Here is a 17,877-nt window from a genome sequence, read left to right as displayed (position 1 = left end):
CCACTGGATAACCAGGGAATTCTCTTACCTTGCTTTTCCATTCCTGATGGAAGAGCTGTCTGTATAGGCTGCCTCCGCTTACCTCCCACTCATTCTTCATCCTTTCCTCCATCCCACCAAAACTGGCTTCCAAGCTACTAAATCTAATGGATACTTTTAAATTCTCTTACTTGACCTCTCGGCATCATTTGAACCAATTGGTATTCCCTCTTGAAATTCTCTTTTCCTTTGAAAATACCCTCTCTGGTTTCCCACTTCTATGGCTGCTCCTTTTTCTTTTCCTCTGAAGGTTCATCTTCTTCTGAAGCTTCTACTGCTGATGTTCTTCATGGTGTGTTGTTGGGCTCTCTTGTTTTATCTTGTTGCCTCTCCTTGACTCTCTCTTCCTCTCATTTTCTCTCTTTTCCTCTCTCCCTTCTGAAGTAACCTCATCCTTCCTCATGATTTAAATTCTATGTATATGTTGAAGAATCTCAAATTCATGTCTAGGACCCAGTGCTCTTTTCTCAGGTCCAGATGTAAATATTGAACTGTGTACTTGATACTGTTATTGGAATGTCTCGTAGGCATTTCAAACTTAACATCTCAAACATCTGAGTTCCAGATCTCCCTCCAAATATCTGCTCTTTCTACAGGATTCTCCATGCCAGTGAACTACATCTCCATACACCCAGGTGCTGAAGGATATCTCTGGCCTACTCCTCCTCACATGTCTTATAGGCATCTCAAACTCGACATGTCCAAAACTGGTCTATTGATTTCCATCCTTCCTGCCATCACTCTGCTCTCAAGAATCCTCAAAACAAAACAAATTTTAAAACACACATACATAAAAGGAAAGAAGGAAGGAAGGAAGGGAGGAAGGTGGGAAGGAAGAAAGGAGGGAGTGAGGGAGGGGAGGAAGGAAAGAGGGAAGAATAGAAGAGATGAAGAAACAAAAATAAATCCAAAGCCATCTGGTTTTGCTGCACAACCATCTACTGTACTATTAGAGTCAGAACTGGATGGTGAGTTTTGACTCTTCCCTTTCCTTAGTTGCTTATATTAAATTCATGCAAGAAAAAGTCACTTCCCTTTCTGGCCATGATGGGATTAACAGGGGATAGATTCACCCTTCCATCTTAGAGACTGAAAACTGGATAAAATATACAAAACAATTTTCAGGGCTGTGGACAGCTGGTTGGTTGGAGAAGAGGTGGGGCAGGACAATGAGGTCTGAGAGAAGAGAAACAATTCAAGGGAGCCCAACAATTGATTTCCCAGCCTCTTTCCTAGCACGTTAATATTTTACCTATTTGTGTGCCTGTCCATTGTCTGTCTCCCCCCATTAGACCATCAGGTCCAGGAAGGGTGGGGACTTGGCTGTCTAGCTGAGCACCTACCCCAGGGCCCAGCCCATTGTAAGCACTCCATAAGTTTTCTGGATGGGATAAATAAGTGAGTGAACACTTGATAACATCTGCTCCCTCACTAGCCAAGTCCTACCTATTCTGCTTTTCAGTTGACATCTCCAATCCATCTACTGCTGCTATTACTCTGATCGCAACACCATCGTATCTCCACTGGACAAATACTGTGCCTTCCCAGGTGGTCTTCTTACTTCTGCTCTTGCCTTCCTCCAGTCATTTCCTTGGTTATTTAAAAAGTGAACTACATCGTGTCCCTGGATATTAAAGCACATCAATGGTTTCTGCTCTTCGAAGAATCCACACGCCTTACAGGGGGTGGTCAGCTCTAGCCTGTCTTCTTAGCCTCCTCCCACACCTGTAGTTTCCTAATTCCTCAGTCCCTTGTATCCATGGCACCTAATTAAAAAACCAGGGTGCTGGATGATTGCTGGTGTCCTTTTAAGCCTTCGTGTGATGACACTTAGAAGACTTATTTGGCACAATCTAAATGATCCTTTAAAATATGATGCTGCAAATTATGTGTAAGTTCAACGATTCTGAGCATAGTGACACGTAGAAATAGAAGGAGCATGTCTCTCACTGACAATGGGAAAAATGAGCGTTGAGCTGTAAGAATTTATCAATGTCACTCTGGTACCCTCAAGAGAGAGGGATGTGTTCTCAATACAGGTCTTAGTTTTTCAAGCACAGCAATCATGGAAGGCAAATTCTCAGTTTACCAGACCTTTCTAGAGATATCAGGGAACAATATTCTAACTTTTGCTTTGATACTCTATTGACAAGGCAATGCTTTGCTTTGTTGCTTGGCTTCTAGGGTGGACTTACCCCAAACACAATGTCCAGTTCAAGGGTATGTCCTTGCTTTTCAGGCCAGTTTTTTCTTTCTCTGTAATTTAACATATTGTTCTCTGAGCTCACGCATCAGCCTCTTGTGGGTTTAATTAGTGTGAATCAGTTTACCAACTGTCAGATCATACAGAGCAAACAGATAACATGCATTTTGTGGTCCTGGACACCAGAGGACCAGACCAGAACGTGAACTTCTCACCAAAGTGTAAGGCCCCCTTTGATGAAGAAATGAGGTCATGGCAGAGGACGGTCAGACACAGCGATATACAAAGTTGACTCAGGAAAGGTCAAAGGAGGCACCGGTTCTAGGTCATGGTCCCAGAGATGGATTGGGAAAGGGAGAAGGAAGTAATTATATGTACCAGTATAATTTGATAGGACCCATTTCATGTATATGAAGAGATAAATAAAATCACATTCCACCTTTTTTTCTTTTTTAATTAATACTTTTTGTACTCCTTGCATTCTTAGAAAAGCAGGGAATCCAGTCTCTCTCCTGGCCCCTCTCTCCCCCTTATATGCCAGTAACCTGCAGGGTCTTGTTTGTACTTATCTCCTTATGCTGGATCCGGAACCCAGGTGCCCCTTGAGGCTGGAGGACCCCCCCTTGCTGAATTCCAGGAATACTTCATTGCTGCTGGTTCTGTTCCAAAAGATGCACCATGTCTGAGCCTCTGATTTGGGTCACTGCTGCAGGCACCCAGTTGTTCTTTGAAAGGTAAAGGGATTTAAGTGCTGTCAGACCTGCCCTTCCCCCACCAGAACAGTGCTCCCCTCCTTCCACCAACACGCACGCCATCTCCACCCCAAACTGGCATGCTCCCAACATCCTCCTTTTACAATCCTCTCGCTCCACTGGCAAGTCCCTGGGTGCTAGTAACCTTGGGAGGGCTGGCTTGGGACAGGCTCCAGTGTCCACTGCCACGTGGACCCTGAGTGGCCACTACCCTGAGGTCATTGACTTGCTCCCTTCCAGAACCAAGAAGAGGCTGCCCAGGAGACACATTCTTACTTCCACTTTTAGAGCCACAGGAAGCAAATTTCTGGAAAATTTCCAATACATTTTCTCCCTAACTTCACCCTCAGGCGTTCAGAAATGTTGAGATCTGGTCTTACAACACCCCATTACACATGCAAAGTCTTTAATAATTTAAAAAGTGCATATTTGTGTTTCTTGTTGCTTTGTTGTTTTGTGTGTGTGTGTGCATATGTTTTTGTTTTTGTTTTTTTTTACTTATTAGACAAGAAGCTGTAGCGCTGGCTTTAAGAGCTGGACACCCCACACTCTGGCTACATGTGGTGAAAAGATGGAGTGTGTGTGTGTGTGTGTGTGTGGGAAAGAGAGAGAGAGAGTAGGTGGACATGCTCCTGCAAAAACATGGTCGGGGAGAGGCTGTGGCAGGAATCCACGCAGGTCCAGTGTGCCGAGTGGATGGGGTGAGGGAGAGGGGGTTAGTGGATGTGCAGAGATGCCATCCACAGAGAGAGAAAATCCAGGAAGAGACTCCCTCTGGGGAGAGCCGGAGTGCATAGCAGGTAGTAGTTAAGAATGTGGATTCTGGAGCCAGGCTAACGAGCAGGGATCAGAAACGTGTTCCGCTAAGTAAGCTGGGTGACCTCAGCCTCTTCATGAGTAAAAAGGGGAGAAGATGATGACAGTGATAGAGGAAAGGAGTTAATATAACAAAGCAATAATAGCAAATGCTATTAAAGTGTTAACTTTGGCTATTATCGTCATTTCCCCCCATGTGCACAAAGATAGAACAATGTTTTAATTTTTTTTCGAAGCAATTTCTGTCTTAATGACTGTGTAAATTGTGTATTCCCAAGAGCACAAGGAACTGTGAGTAGTTAATATTTTCAATGCCGTTAAGCTAGCGTTAGCCTTTTGGGTCTGAGCGGGTGATGGGGGTGAAGCGGGGAGTGTGTCACGACCAGAATTTTGGAGATAGAGGGGGTGAAGAGGGGAGCCCCCAGGGCCAAGGGGCTGGCAGAGGGAGGGAGAAATGGCTGCCTGAGGGAAAGGACTCGGAGAAGAGAGAATTGAAAGAAGTTAGCACTTTGCTATCTGATGTGTACACACATCATTCCTTTATCGTGAACAACGGTGCTGTTTTGCAAGTCCTGAGTCAGATCTGTTTTATTTTGTTTCCTTTTGTTTTTCGAAATAGGCCCTGTTCTATTATGGGTACCCATGGAAAGAGCTTCAAGGTGCTAAATAAATTACGTCCGTGCACTGCCTTTGTCTTCGTGTTTCTTTCTTTCCTAAAATACTAGGGTAACTTAGCATGATTTCCTCCCATTTGGACACATAAAGAAGATGTGGTACATATATACAATGGAATATTACTCAGCCATAAAAAAGAACGAAATTGGGTCATTTCTAGAGACGTGGATGGTCCTAGAGACTGTCATATAGAGTGAAGTAAGTCACCAAGAGAGAAACAAATATTGTATATTAATGCATATATGCGGAATCTAGAAAAATGGTACAGATGAACCAGTTTGCAAGGCAGAAATAAGAGACACAGACGTAGAGAACAAACATATGGACACCAAGGGGGGAAAGCGGGGAGTGGGGCAGAGTGATGAATTGGGAGATTGGGATTGCCATATATACACTAATATGTATAAAATAGATGACTAATAAGAAAAAAAATCAAATTATACACTTAAAAAGTAAAATAAATAAAAAAATAAAAAACAAGTAGGGTTTCTGCTTGCTTTATCTTCTGCTAGTTTACCTGTCTTGCAAGTGAACCTCTGGCTTAGTTTGCGTGTTCCTCAAGATTTTCCTGTGGATCAGACTCTTACTGAGGGTCATGCCTTGATGATGGGGTCACAGCTCCTTCAGAACCTTGAGTAGCTGCTCTCTGGCTCTGATGACTTTTGTTCCATCAGCCATGTCTAGAGCATTCTGGGTATTTAATATCTCCCATCAGTGTATTTCCAAACTGAATTTGGGAAGCAAAATTTCCCTAAAAACTTCATTTAGTCTCTCTTTCCCCTTTTCATCTTTTTTTGGTTTTCAGTTTTATTGGGATATAATTGACATACATCACTGTATACGTTTAAAGTGTACAACATAATGATTTGACTTACCTATACTGTGAAAAGATTACACACTTCATCTCACGTAGATACTATAAAAAGAAAAAGCCAAAAAAAAAAAAAAAAAAGAAAGAAAGAAAATGTTCTTCATGTGATTAGAACTCTTAGGATTTACTGTCTTAGCAATTGTCATATATATCATAAAGCGTTGTTGACTGTAGTCGTCATGTTATGCAGTACATTCCTACTACTTATTTATCTTATAACTGGAAGTTGATACCTTTTGAGAACCTTCCTCCAGTTCCCCCTCCCCCAGCCTCTGCCTCTGGTAACCATGAATCTGATCTCTTTTTCTGGGAGTCATGTTTTGTTTTTGTTTTTTACCTTCCACATATAAATGATATCATACAGTATTTGTCTTTCTCTCTCTTCCCCTTTCATTTTTTAAAATAAATTTATTTATTTATTTATTGGCTGTATTGGGTCTTCGTTATTGTGCATGGGCTTTATCTAGCTGCGGTGAGCGGCGGCTACTCTTCATTGTGCTACACGGGCTCTTCACCTGCGGTAGCTTCTCTTGCTGTGGAGCATGGGCTCCGGTAGATGTGGCACACGGGCTCAATAGTTGTGGCTTGTGGGCTCTAGAGCGCAGGCTCAGTAGTTGTGGCACATGGGCGTAGTTGCTCCGCAGCATGTGGGATCTTCCTGGAGCAGGGATGGAACCCCTGTCTCCTGCATTGGCAGGCAGATTCTTAACCACTGTGCCACCAGGGAAGTCCCTTTTCCCCTTTCATCTTGCATCAAATCTTTTGCACTGTGATTGTAAGGGGCCCCACAGACTCCCAGCCAGGCTGTCGTATCCTCTGACCCCCATGTTTGAAGCTCCCTAACAGGCTTTACCACCTTTTTGCTGCCCAATTTCTGGTTTACACCTGCCCCTCAAACTCTCTGTCCCTCTTACTTGATCAATCTTCAGGTTAAAAAAAAAGATACCCCTCCTAAAATAGAGGTGTTTTTTGTTTGTTTTTAACAGTCATCATATCGATTCTTAAAAAAATAAATTAAAAAAAATTCATGGCAAATGCTCTTCTTGGGCTTCTAATAATGTTCAAACAATAACCTGGCTTTCTCAATTAATTTCTCTTTATGTGATTCCTTGTAACCTTTTTTTTTTCCTTTTCTTTTCTTTCCTAATTTATTGCTTGTGGGTTGGGCACAGTTCCCTTTTCAAAGTTGGGTAACTGCACAATGGATTTTGTTGAGTTTTCTGCCAGAATGTGGAACTAAATTGTGTCCTAACTACTATTACGTAGCAGTTCCTATGAAAACACTTTCTGTGTAAGTTCTTATCTGGCACTCAAAGCCGAGACATGATACTTCCTTGGTTTGTGAATATTCTACAGAGCCACACTTTGCTGCCTCCCCAGGGTGTGCCCCCACCCTATCACACTGTGTTTCGTCAGCCTGTATGATAACACGAGGTCCACCATTTTTCTGCCTTGCCTGATCTTGTGGTTTCTTCACTTTCATTTGACATGTTTAGTTTCATCTCACAGATTTTTGGCTCATAGTAAGCTCTGTAGCCCCTTAGTCATGATTTAACCATGAAATTCTTTTTTAGCTCTGCAAGACTTTTCCAAGGTTGTGGCTGATTTTGTGCCTCACATACAAGGTACCTCTTTCCTGGAAACACCCTTCCTCCTCTCCCATGTTTGTAACAGGCAGCTCTTGGAGAACTGTTGATTTTCCTTCTACTAGTGACTGCCGTGTAAAGCCCCTCGTCTTCAGCTCAAGAGCCAAATCCTGTTTTTATATTTCATGTGTTTCTAAGCACAGAAGGTGCGGTGTATGTTGGCTTCATCTTCCCCAAGCCTGACCTTGTCAGCTATCTAATTAGGTGGTTCTATTACCTTATTTTCCTTTTTTTCTCAGTCTCAAGCTAAAACTCATGTTTGTTTATACTGATCAGATTTACCCGAATATTTATTTTGAAAGGACTGCGTATAATCCATTGACCAAAACTTAGTCTCGGCTACAAACCTCAGCTACAAAGGAGGCTGGAAGATGCAGTCTTTATTTTAGGCAGCTCTGTGCCCTGCTGACATTTGGGGCTTCTGTTACTGAGCAGCTAGGGAGGATTAGATATTAGAGATCAGTTAGAAATTCCTGATATATATCTTCGTTTCAAATAAATTCTCAACTTCTCCCTTCTGTCATCTCATCTATGCCATCTAAATTTGGGGAGCTATTTATTTTATATTTTATTTTATTTTATTTTCTGACTTTATTGAGGTATAATTGACATCTAATATTGTGTAAGTTTAAGGTGTACAATGTGTTGATTTGATGCCCTTAAATATTGTAAAATGATTACCACCATGGTGTTAGCTACCACCTCCATCACATCACATAATTACAGTTTCTTTTTTGTGGTAAGAACATTTAAGATCTACTCTCTTAGCAACTTTCAAGGATATAATACACTATCATTAACTGTCATCACCACGTTGTACATTAGATCCCCAGAACTTATTCATCTTATAGCAGGAAGTCTTTATCCTTTGACCAACATCTCCCTCTTTCCACCACCCCCCACCCCCACCCCAGCCCCTGGTAATCACCACTCTATTCTCTGTTTCTACAAGTTTGGCTTTTTTTTGATTCCACATATAAATGAGATCATGCAGTATTTGTCTTTCTCTGACTTATTTCACCCAGCATAATGCCCTGAAGGTCCATCCATGTCATCAATGGCAGGATTTCCTTGTTTCTCGTGGCTGAATAATATTCACATATATCTCACATCTTCTTTATCCATTCATATGTTGAAAGACACTTTGGTAGTTTCCATAGCTTGGCTATTCTGAATTATGCTGCAGTGAACAGGAGGGTGAAGATATCTCTTCGAGATCCTGTTTCCATTTCCTTTGGATATCCACGCAGAAGTGGGATTGCGGGTCGGGAACTATTTTATTTTCTGACTTTATTGAGGTATAATTGAGGTATAACTACAGTCTTGCCTTCGGGGATCTATGGCAGAGATCCTGAACATAGTTCTTTTAATGAAGAACATATCCCTGTTCCCACTGGCTGTCTCCCACTCTCCACAGCACCATGAATGATGCCACCTTTGCTCCGGCACTGGTGGTTCAAGAATCTGAGAAGAGATTTTACTCTTGACAGTGTCAGGGGCTAAAGTCTCTGCTAAAGATTTCATTTTCTACTTTTTGAATCTTCTGTTTACCATACGTTCTCTCTCCTAAATCCTCCGCTCACTGGTGGGAGGTTTTGCACATTCCCTGCCTTTCCCGTTCCTCCTGCCAGATCTCCATGTTTACATTCATTTCACATATGAACATTTCTTTCTTCCTGAAACTTGCATGCTTTGCTTTTCACCAGGTTTTTAACATCTTTCCCAGTGTCTACCTTACTTTGGGCGGAGGGTCTATTTTTCTTTAGATTTTGGCAGTAGTTGCACCACTTTCAACTTGCTGTAGAAGCAACTATAAAAAAGAGCAGAAAACGTCAGGTAAAAGGTTGACATGATACTTAAAAGGTCAATTAGCCTTCTTATACCAGCGACACTCATTCAAGAGTCATTTTGGTTTCGAGCTCTGATTGCCTCTCCTAGTAAAATATGTTTTGATTGCATGTAGAGCTGTTCTGCCATTCTGTTATAGATTACAACATGATCTGGCGAGTGTATACTATGCTGATGCTCCAACCCCCCCAACTTTGTACATTTTAAACTTATAGGAAACTAAAGCCAACAAGAATACTAACCTTAATTTTAACCATGTGTCTTAGAATTGGAAATTAAAAAGAAAGGTTCCACAATGACTAACTCAGTAATGAGTGTTACAAAATTTAATCTGCAAGATGCGTCATATATGTCATCAATTCCTCCCCCTCGGTGCCACCACCACTGCCAGTCCAGGGTTCCACTCACTCCTTCGTCCCCTTCACATCTTGAGTCTAGTCATTCACAAGCATCTTTCCCTTCTCTGCAGAGTCTCTTGGATTTGTCCCTGGGTGTCTGTTTCAGCTGCCACCTCTCAGAGCCAAGTCCCTATCAAGTCCCATATAAATGACTGCAGCAGCCTCTTAACCAGTCCTTTCACTTTCAATCTGTCCCACAGGCTGCCGCCAGACTCAGCATTGCTTTCAGCATCTCTCTCCCCTGTTGAAGACCCTACACTAATTAATTCAAGTCTGGACTCCTTAACCTGCTAACAATAAGCCTTGCTCAATAAATTATAATTTTCCATTTTCCCTCATAGAACATCTCACAACACACATCCTACTCCAGTTAAGTTCATTTTCTTCATGTTCTCTTCTCTTTTTTACTCATATTTTCCCATCTTCATGTCTTTGTTTACGCTGTACTTTCCTTGGAGAAGCTCCTCACCTCCTCTCCCCTAATCCACATGATTCTTTCCCTTCAGAATCCTGAAGACTCCTTGCTCTCACCCCATCCCACAGTGGTCTGTCTTTTATAAGTAATATTTCTGACCACGGTCTGCACTTACCAAATTGCTTGCAGTGAATTGAAGATTGCTTAAGGTTGTTATATAGTTGTTCTATTTATACACATCTTCTCTCCTCAACTGGTCTGTTTTATCTGCTTTCCGCTCCTAAATGTGTCTAGCTGGATCTAATCTGATATTCAATTTTATTGAAGAAAAATGATGAAATGGGAACCATGTAAGATTCTACACATTTATCTTCAAGGCTTTGCTTTAATGTCTTCATACCTTTTCTTGGAGGGGTGTTAGGGGTTAAATTTTTTCCTTTTATTCATAAAATCCCATGCTCTTGAATGTACCTTTGTCCCTTGTCTTTGTGGCCTGGTAAGTTCCATTAATTACTTAAATCAAACAATTGTGAGATGCAGATCACACTAAGCCCAAGGGTCAATGAGATTAAACTAGGAAAGGAGAGGAGAAAGTAAAAATGTCCTACTGGGATCTGTGGTCTGCCCTTGTTTGATTTAATTCCCAGCAAGTTTGAAAATCTTCAAATCCACTCCTTTAGAACAAGAGACGGTTCCCTACTTGAATTTGTTCCCCTCCTGGCTGTGTTATTGATAATTGATTCATGTAGCCTGTTTCCCATGATATTGGCTAAAATATCATGTGTCTTAAGATCCCTGATAAGATATTGTGTAGAGTCAAGTAAAAATAGTTAGGTTAAGTCCAAGATGAGTTAAAAAGGGAGAGACCACTAGGAAAGATGAGTTACATTAAACAGAGGCTCTCAAGATCCATTTGTCTTGGCCAGAAACTAGGCCTCGAAATTCAGAGGCCCAGGTTAGCTGTTTGGCTTATGTCATGGCTAAAACTGGGACCCAAGAGAGGGTGGCTTTGCCAGGTCATACATGGCCTTTAGACCATGGTTAAAGGTTTGTACAATACTTTATTCAAAGAGCATTGGGAACCGTTCGCAGATTTTAAATTAGGAGACTGATGGGTGCTTTTTTTTTTTTTAAATCACTGTCTGCGGTTGGGAGAAAGGATTTGAGAGAGAAGACAGGGAGGTTACTCAGGACACTAAGCAACAGTCCTGGCAAGATGTGATGGTGGCGTAAAGTAGGATAAAACTGGATGGATTTGGGATGGAGATAAAGGGATGATTTTTAGATGGATTAAGCATGAGGAATCAGGGAAAAGAGAAATAAAGATTTATTAATTAATTCAACAACTATTGATTTTAACAACTACTGTGTGCCAGTTGCTCTTCTAGGTTCTGGAGACAGAGCCGCTAACAAAACAGATCAAGTCCCAGGTCTCCTCGACCTTACACTCCAGTGGAGAGAAACAGATAGGGACCAATGCCACATGTCAGGTAGTGATAGTGAAGTAAAGTAAAGCCTCGTGAGGCCATAAAGAGTGACAGTTTTAGATACGATCATCCTCTTTGCTGGGGTGATATTGGAGGTGAGGAAGGAAGCCCTGCTGCTCTCTGAGGCAAGGGGGTTCCAGGAAGAGGAAGGCATGGGTGCGAAGGCCCTGGGGTGGAGGCGTGCATGGCCCATCCAAGGAGCAGTGTGTAGGCACCGTGGCCTGAGAGGAGCGGACAGAGAGGAAGTGGGAGGAGACGAGGTCATGGAGAGGTAGGTGGGTGGGCAAACCATAGGCAAAGCTCAGGATCTGAGGTTATTTTGAGATGGAATGCCATTGAAGAATTTGGTAGAGAGGAACAGAAACAGCGAGACCAGCTAGAAGGCAGTTGTCTTGGCAACATATGGTGGGTTTGTTTTAGCCACTGATTGGGTGTTGATGGCATTTTTGAGAAGGGGAAGACAGAGGAAGAAACATGGGAGGAGAAATGAAAGTTCTGTGCAGGACAAATTGAGGCTGAAATGCCGATTAGACCCACAGTTAGAGCGACCAAGGAGAGAGCTGGGCATTTGACTTTAGAACTCCGTAGAGGGGTCAGGACTAGAGGTATAAATTTGGAAGTGTCAGCCTAGAGGAGGTCCGTCAGCACCCCCGGACTCTATGGGGTCACCCCGGGAAAGGCTGTCGACAGAGGGAAGAGCCGTGGCCCTAGGGTTCGCCCACTTCTAGAGAGTAGCACATAAGGGAAGGAGGTTAGGAAGGAGTGGCCAGTGAGGCGGGATGACAATCAGAAGAGTTTAATGTTACAAAAGGCAAGATGAGAGCGTGATTCACGTTAGAGCCCTCAACTGGGTCCAACACTGCCAAGAACCAAGGCGGAGCAAACACAGGACAGTGGCCATTGGGCTTGACAAGGTGAAGTCACTGGTGACCTTGCCAGGTAGGGGTGAGTACGGGAGATGAAGATGTGCATAAGGGCCAATGACCAGCTCTTAAGACAGACGTTGCAGGAAGGAGAACAGAAACGTGGCAGTGAGTGGAGGGAAATGCAGTTTCTAGGGATCCAACTCTCTTTCCTGTTTATCTGATCTCTCCTAGATGTTAGGGGGCAGCATTGCCTTAGACCAATTTGTGTAGGACTGTGGCTTAATGTATTTTTTCTTTCATATGTATTTGTACTTTAAAAAGAGGGGCCTTATCTTTCGTATAGTAGATAGTGCGATATACGTGGGGCACGTAGAATAAATGAACATTCTGGCTAAGGCAGCTCTGGAGTGTATGTGTGGGTGTGTGCACGAGTGTACATTGTCTTCCCTACTAGGGGGCTGGAAATCTTCCTGACAGTCTGTTAGGCATCAGGGATTTTCATCTCCAGATGGGTGCCCCATTTTTCTTCTTGATAACCTCTCACTAACGAAGAACCTGGGATGGGAGTTCCATCTGCAAATGGTGAAATCATTAGAAACAGATTTGCAGGTGGAGAAGCATCTCCCAGCAGCAGAGCCTCACTCCTGAGGCACGCAGTCAGCTTCCTGCACCAGCAGGCCCAGCGCACAGCTCTGCGGGAGGGAAGGCCACCCCTTACCCGGGTCCACTCCCTCCGGCTCTAACCCCAGCCTTCATGAAAAAAAGTCTGAGGGCAAAAGGACAAACCCTCCTGAAGTCCTTGGGCTTCCCTCTCTTCCTTCCCTCCTTCCTTAACAGTTACGCGGGAGCATGAAAAGTCTGCCTGTGTATGGCTGCCATTGTGTGGCTGTGTGACCCACTCTCTCAGCCCATCTCCGAGTTCCCTTCCTTTATGGAGGCAGCCCTGGTGGGTGGCCGCCCTTTGTTTTCCTGCCCAGCCCGAGCGGGGACCTGCTCCTTCTCTGAGGCAGGGTATTTTTCTGTAATTCAGACAGGGGAGGCGACACCAGCATCTCCACACCTGCAGAACCAGAGTGGAAGTCCGGCTGGACCTGTGTACTTGCAGTCAAAAAGACTCAGGCCCAGCCCACTTTCTAGAATCTATAATGAGATTCTACCATCCTGAGACCAATCACCTTATCCCCTATGACATTCTGACAGGTTCTTTCATCCTTTCACCACGCTCCAGCTGTCTCCTTTTTTCTTTTTCTTTTTTCTATTGGTCATGCCACATGGCATGTGGGATCCTAGTCCCCCAATTAGGGATCGAACCCATGGCCCCTGCAGGAGAAGCTTGGTGTCCTAACGACTGGACCACCAGGAGGGAAGTCCCCAGCCACCTCCTTCTAAATGCCTGTCATCTGAGCCTCCTCATCACTTTTCATCCAGCTACCAGACAAGGTGGTACCTCCTTTGTGATTTTTTTCCCCATATGTGTGTACCACTAATGCTAATTATTTACCTAAAATTTTTCTTTACATCAGCTCACCATTTCACTGAAAATATTTACTTTATAAGGAAATTTTGTTACTACATAAATAGAAATTCAGGGTAAATAAAAAAATAAATGCAAATAAAACACCAAATCTATGTTATCAAATTCTAATTGTATGCTTATTTACCAAAAACTCTAAGCTTGCTTCCCCCCTTTTTTTAAAAAAAGGGAGATCATAAAATATTAGAGTTATTAAAGATAGAGCAGCACCTTGACTCAGTCTGAAGGATTAAAGAGAGGTGCTGCTTGCCCAGTGCTGTGAATGTACTAGAAGCTGTCAAATTGCACACTTTAAAAAAGTTAAAATGGTCAATTTTATGTTATGTGAATTTTACTTCAGTTAAAAAAAAGAAATGAGAGAACAATTTTGATTTGGTGATTTTATACCAGATTATAGTACTGTGTAATTTTTTTTCCCATCATTTTGGCAAAGCACCAACCACACCAGTGTAATGCGCGTGCCTTGGTCCCAGAGAAGCGCTGCTGTCTGAAGCCTGCTCATCCTAAGCAGTTAAACTAGGGCAATGCCTTCACTTGAGTTGCCTGAATGATGTAAAGGAGGATATATAGAGCAATGCTCTTCTAAAACCCGTATTTGTTTTCTTTCCAGTTCTGAAACCTACAACGTATTTGAACTTGAATAATTTACTTTTCAGAACTGAAATTTCTTTATCTATAAGATAGAGGTAATAGTACCTATCCCATAGTGTTGCTGTGAGGCTTACTTGAGAAAATCCTGGAGAAGCCTAGCAAAATTCTTATATGGAGTAAATATTAGTTCTTTGCCTCACACAACACTCAGTTGAAGAATATTAAGGAGGTAAATTCATATAGATGTTTTATGAACAACTTGATGATGATGTGATGATGATTTGCTAGAAATCCTTGTAATCCAGAAACAGAGTAACTTAAGAGAGTCTGGGAAATAGTCTCTATCAAGTATAAAACCAATACTAAAAACAAACGAACAACAACAACCAAAACAAAACCCCTAAACAAACAAACAGACTATTGCAAGATTATTTTCAGAATCACTGATTGTTGAGATGCAACTCATCACTTCCATTAAGAAGCATTGAATCATTATTTGTATCTCCGTTGAGCTTCTACTGAATTCTCTTCTAGTACAGTTCTATATGTTGGGACTTTGCCAACCTGGTTTTAATTAATTAATCTTCAAGTAAAACCAAAGCATCTTTAGAACATGTCTGGGATTTCCTTATGAAACATCATCACTTCTGGTCCACTCACATTTTGCTGGTTTTGGTCATCATTATTTGTATTGTTTTGTTTGGCAGCAGTCCTGGAAATACAATTTACTTTATGCTAAAACCATGTCTAAGGAAAAACTGTGACTCCACTGTGGAGTGAAATATGGCAAACACTCCCTTGCATTGTGTTCTCAGTTTTGGATATACATCAAACTAGAAATGATGTATTCTTTCAAACTTTAGAACTTGAGTGTGGGAGGTAGGGAACTTTCAGATGCCACAAATACACTTTAAAAAGCATTTCAGAGCCAGTCTTCTCTAGGAAGAGAAAGATGGATTCTCCAATCTTTTTAACCAAAAAGAAAGGTTAAAAAAAAAAAAGCCCTGTGTTGGGAAAAAAGGAGTACTCTCCATAGAGGTTTCTACGGCATCTAAGATGAGCAAGGTATAATTTTGTATGCCTCAGGCATAGTCTGGCTCGTGTAGTAACTAAAGCCATATGAAGTGTTTTATGATGGGTTTTACAGGTCATTAAACATTCACTTACAAGGAGGATCTGTTAACACTGTCGTTCCTGAGGTAGGCATTTTCCTTCTCAAAGTCCAGAAGAAAGAAGTTCTCTAGAACGAGAATTGGGTGTTTGGCAAATTAAAGAGAGTTGGATGTTCCTCTTCCAGGCTTTTAAACTGTGTTTTCAGCAGATGAAATCATTTGAGGAGCATCCTGTGTAAATCTCTTCTGTTCTTCGAGCATAGCAATTCACATCTTTTTTGAAAAAGAACTTTCTAAACGCCTACATCTTAAAAATGAAGATGTGGACGTATAGGTATCTAGAGCTGATGTTAAATGTGTCCCTTGACTCACCATTGTTGATCAATATCCCAGGTCTGGTCTGCACACCAGAGACAGAGACAGACCAACTCTGTGGGTTTGTCACCAGTAACCTAGACTGACTACAAGTTTGGGAAATTCGGGCTCATCAAAGAGGCTTGGCTGTGGTATAACTGATTCACTTTGCTGTACACCTGAAACTAACACAATGATACTCCAGTAAAAACTTTAAAACACATTAAAAAAAGAGGCTTGGCTATGGACTATGGTTCTGTGGAATAATACTAGCTATAGGAAGCCAAGCAGATTTTTTTGAAAGCAACTTAATTCTGAAACAGCTTCTCATCGGGTTCCCTGACCTGCAGTGGAACTGGACGGCTCCAGTTTTAATCCCTTGTGAGTGTTGCGAAATCATCACATTACATAAACAGGCATGCCTCTGGCCAAGTTTGGGGTCCACCTTGCTGACAGGTCTGAGACTGTAGCTCGGCGTGAGTGCCAGGCAGGCTCTCCATCACAGGGCGCGAGATCACATTCTGTTAGATAAACTCCGTTCACTTTCTTTCAGTGCAGAAGGTCTGGGTGTGATTAAGGAGACTCGAGGCTCTTGGCGGGCTCTGAAGAGGAACAAAGCTCTCTCAGTGATTGGAAGGACAGGTGTGGTGGCTTCCTCCTGCTCGTTTGGTCAGCGCAGGTGAGCTCAGTGTGCTGTTGTTCCTTGATCTTGTCTCTTGGAGAGGAGACAGGCTGGGGCTCCAAACCGGGGGCCAGGTCCCAATTCCCCTACTCCCTCAGAGCCAGGGGCACAGCGTTGACCCCCTCCCCCCCACCTGAGCCCAACAAGTCTGGGTCAGCACTTCATCACCTCTGGCGGGCACTCCTGGGAAGAGGAGGCATTATTCATCTTTGGTGACCCCGTGTTTCTTTCCTGTCCTTTTGCAGCTTTTGGTTATGTTTTCTTCATCCTTAGGCATTTTTGTTTGTTTTCTTTCTCTCTCTTTTTAAAAATAAGTGAATTTATTTATTTTTGGTGGTATTGGGTCTCCATTTCCGCCCACAGGCTTTCTCTAGTTGCAGCAAGGGGGGTCCGCTCTACTATGTGGTGTGCGGGCTTCTCACTGCAGTGGCTTCTCTTGTTGCGGAGTATGGTCTCTAGGCATACGGGCTTCAATAGTTGTGGCACACAGTCTCAGTAGTTGTGGCACACGGGCTCAGTTGCTCCACAGCATGTGGCATCTTCCCGGACCAGGGATTGAACCTGTGTCCCCTGCCCTGGCAAGTGGGTTCTTAACAACTGCACCACCAGGGAAGTCCCGGAATTTTTTTTTTTCCTCTGAGTTTCTTTTACCTACTCTCCTCTAAAAACACTGTTGGCAAAGGCTCTGATGAACACATTTGCAGTGAGGTGTAAATGGCTGATAAACGGTGTACTTCTTCTCCCAGGAGTATTTGCATTGGAGCAAGGATCTAAATGTCTAAGGGTGGATTTTCAGATCAGCAAGCCGGGTGGGAGAGAGGCTGAGGGGTGTGGAATCTTCCTGAGGCCACCCGTAGGCCCACTCCCAGGACCGCCCAGCTCCAAGGTAGCCGGGTCTGGTGGTGGAGGCTGGGCTGGGCTGCTGGCCGAGGGAGGGGCTGGTTCCATGGCTGAGCCCCTGGCCTTGCTCCATGACCGGAGTTTGAAATCGTGGGGCCCCGTCTGAAAATCTTGAGCAAGAATCTTGCTGATCCCAGAGGAATGTTTGAAAACACTATGAGTATTCCATTTGTGGTAAATGTTTCATTATCTTACTGTTTTCTTCAGCTGATGTGACAGACACCTCTTGGTTTTAAGGATTCTTGAACTTGGCCTTTTGGGAAAGATCCAGAGTTCCCACATGTAGGTTAGCTCCTGCTGACAGAAACCCTTTAGGTTCATCATTCCTCAGCTTGTCTGAGTCAGAAGTGTTTTCCATAGTCAAAGGCTGACCTCTGGGTAAAAGAAAAATTGCAAAGTCGCAGAGAAACTCCTCCAGGCTTGGAGCGCACATCCACGGGCTCATCGCTACAGAACAGTATGGGATCACTGGGGCCGATGTCGGGACAGGGAACACCAGCCCCCGGGGAAAAGCCTGCCTCTCCCCATCAGCTCTCTGACTGGACCTGAGAGCCCTTCGGTGCTGCCTAGTCCACACGTGACAGCTCTCAAGACAACCCCCTCCCCATTTACAGAAATCATCAAGCTGCATATAACTGAAAGCAAGGACTGTTGGTTAACGTTATTTCTTTTTTTCTAAAAAAAAAAA

Source organism: Hippopotamus amphibius, chromosome 11 (assembly GCF_030028045.1).
Source record: "Hippopotamus amphibius kiboko isolate mHipAmp2 chromosome 11, mHipAmp2.hap2, whole genome shotgun sequence".
Lineage (NCBI taxonomy): Eukaryota > Metazoa > Chordata > Mammalia > Artiodactyla > Hippopotamidae > Hippopotamus > Hippopotamus amphibius.
This window is presented reverse-complemented; position numbering follows the sequence as displayed.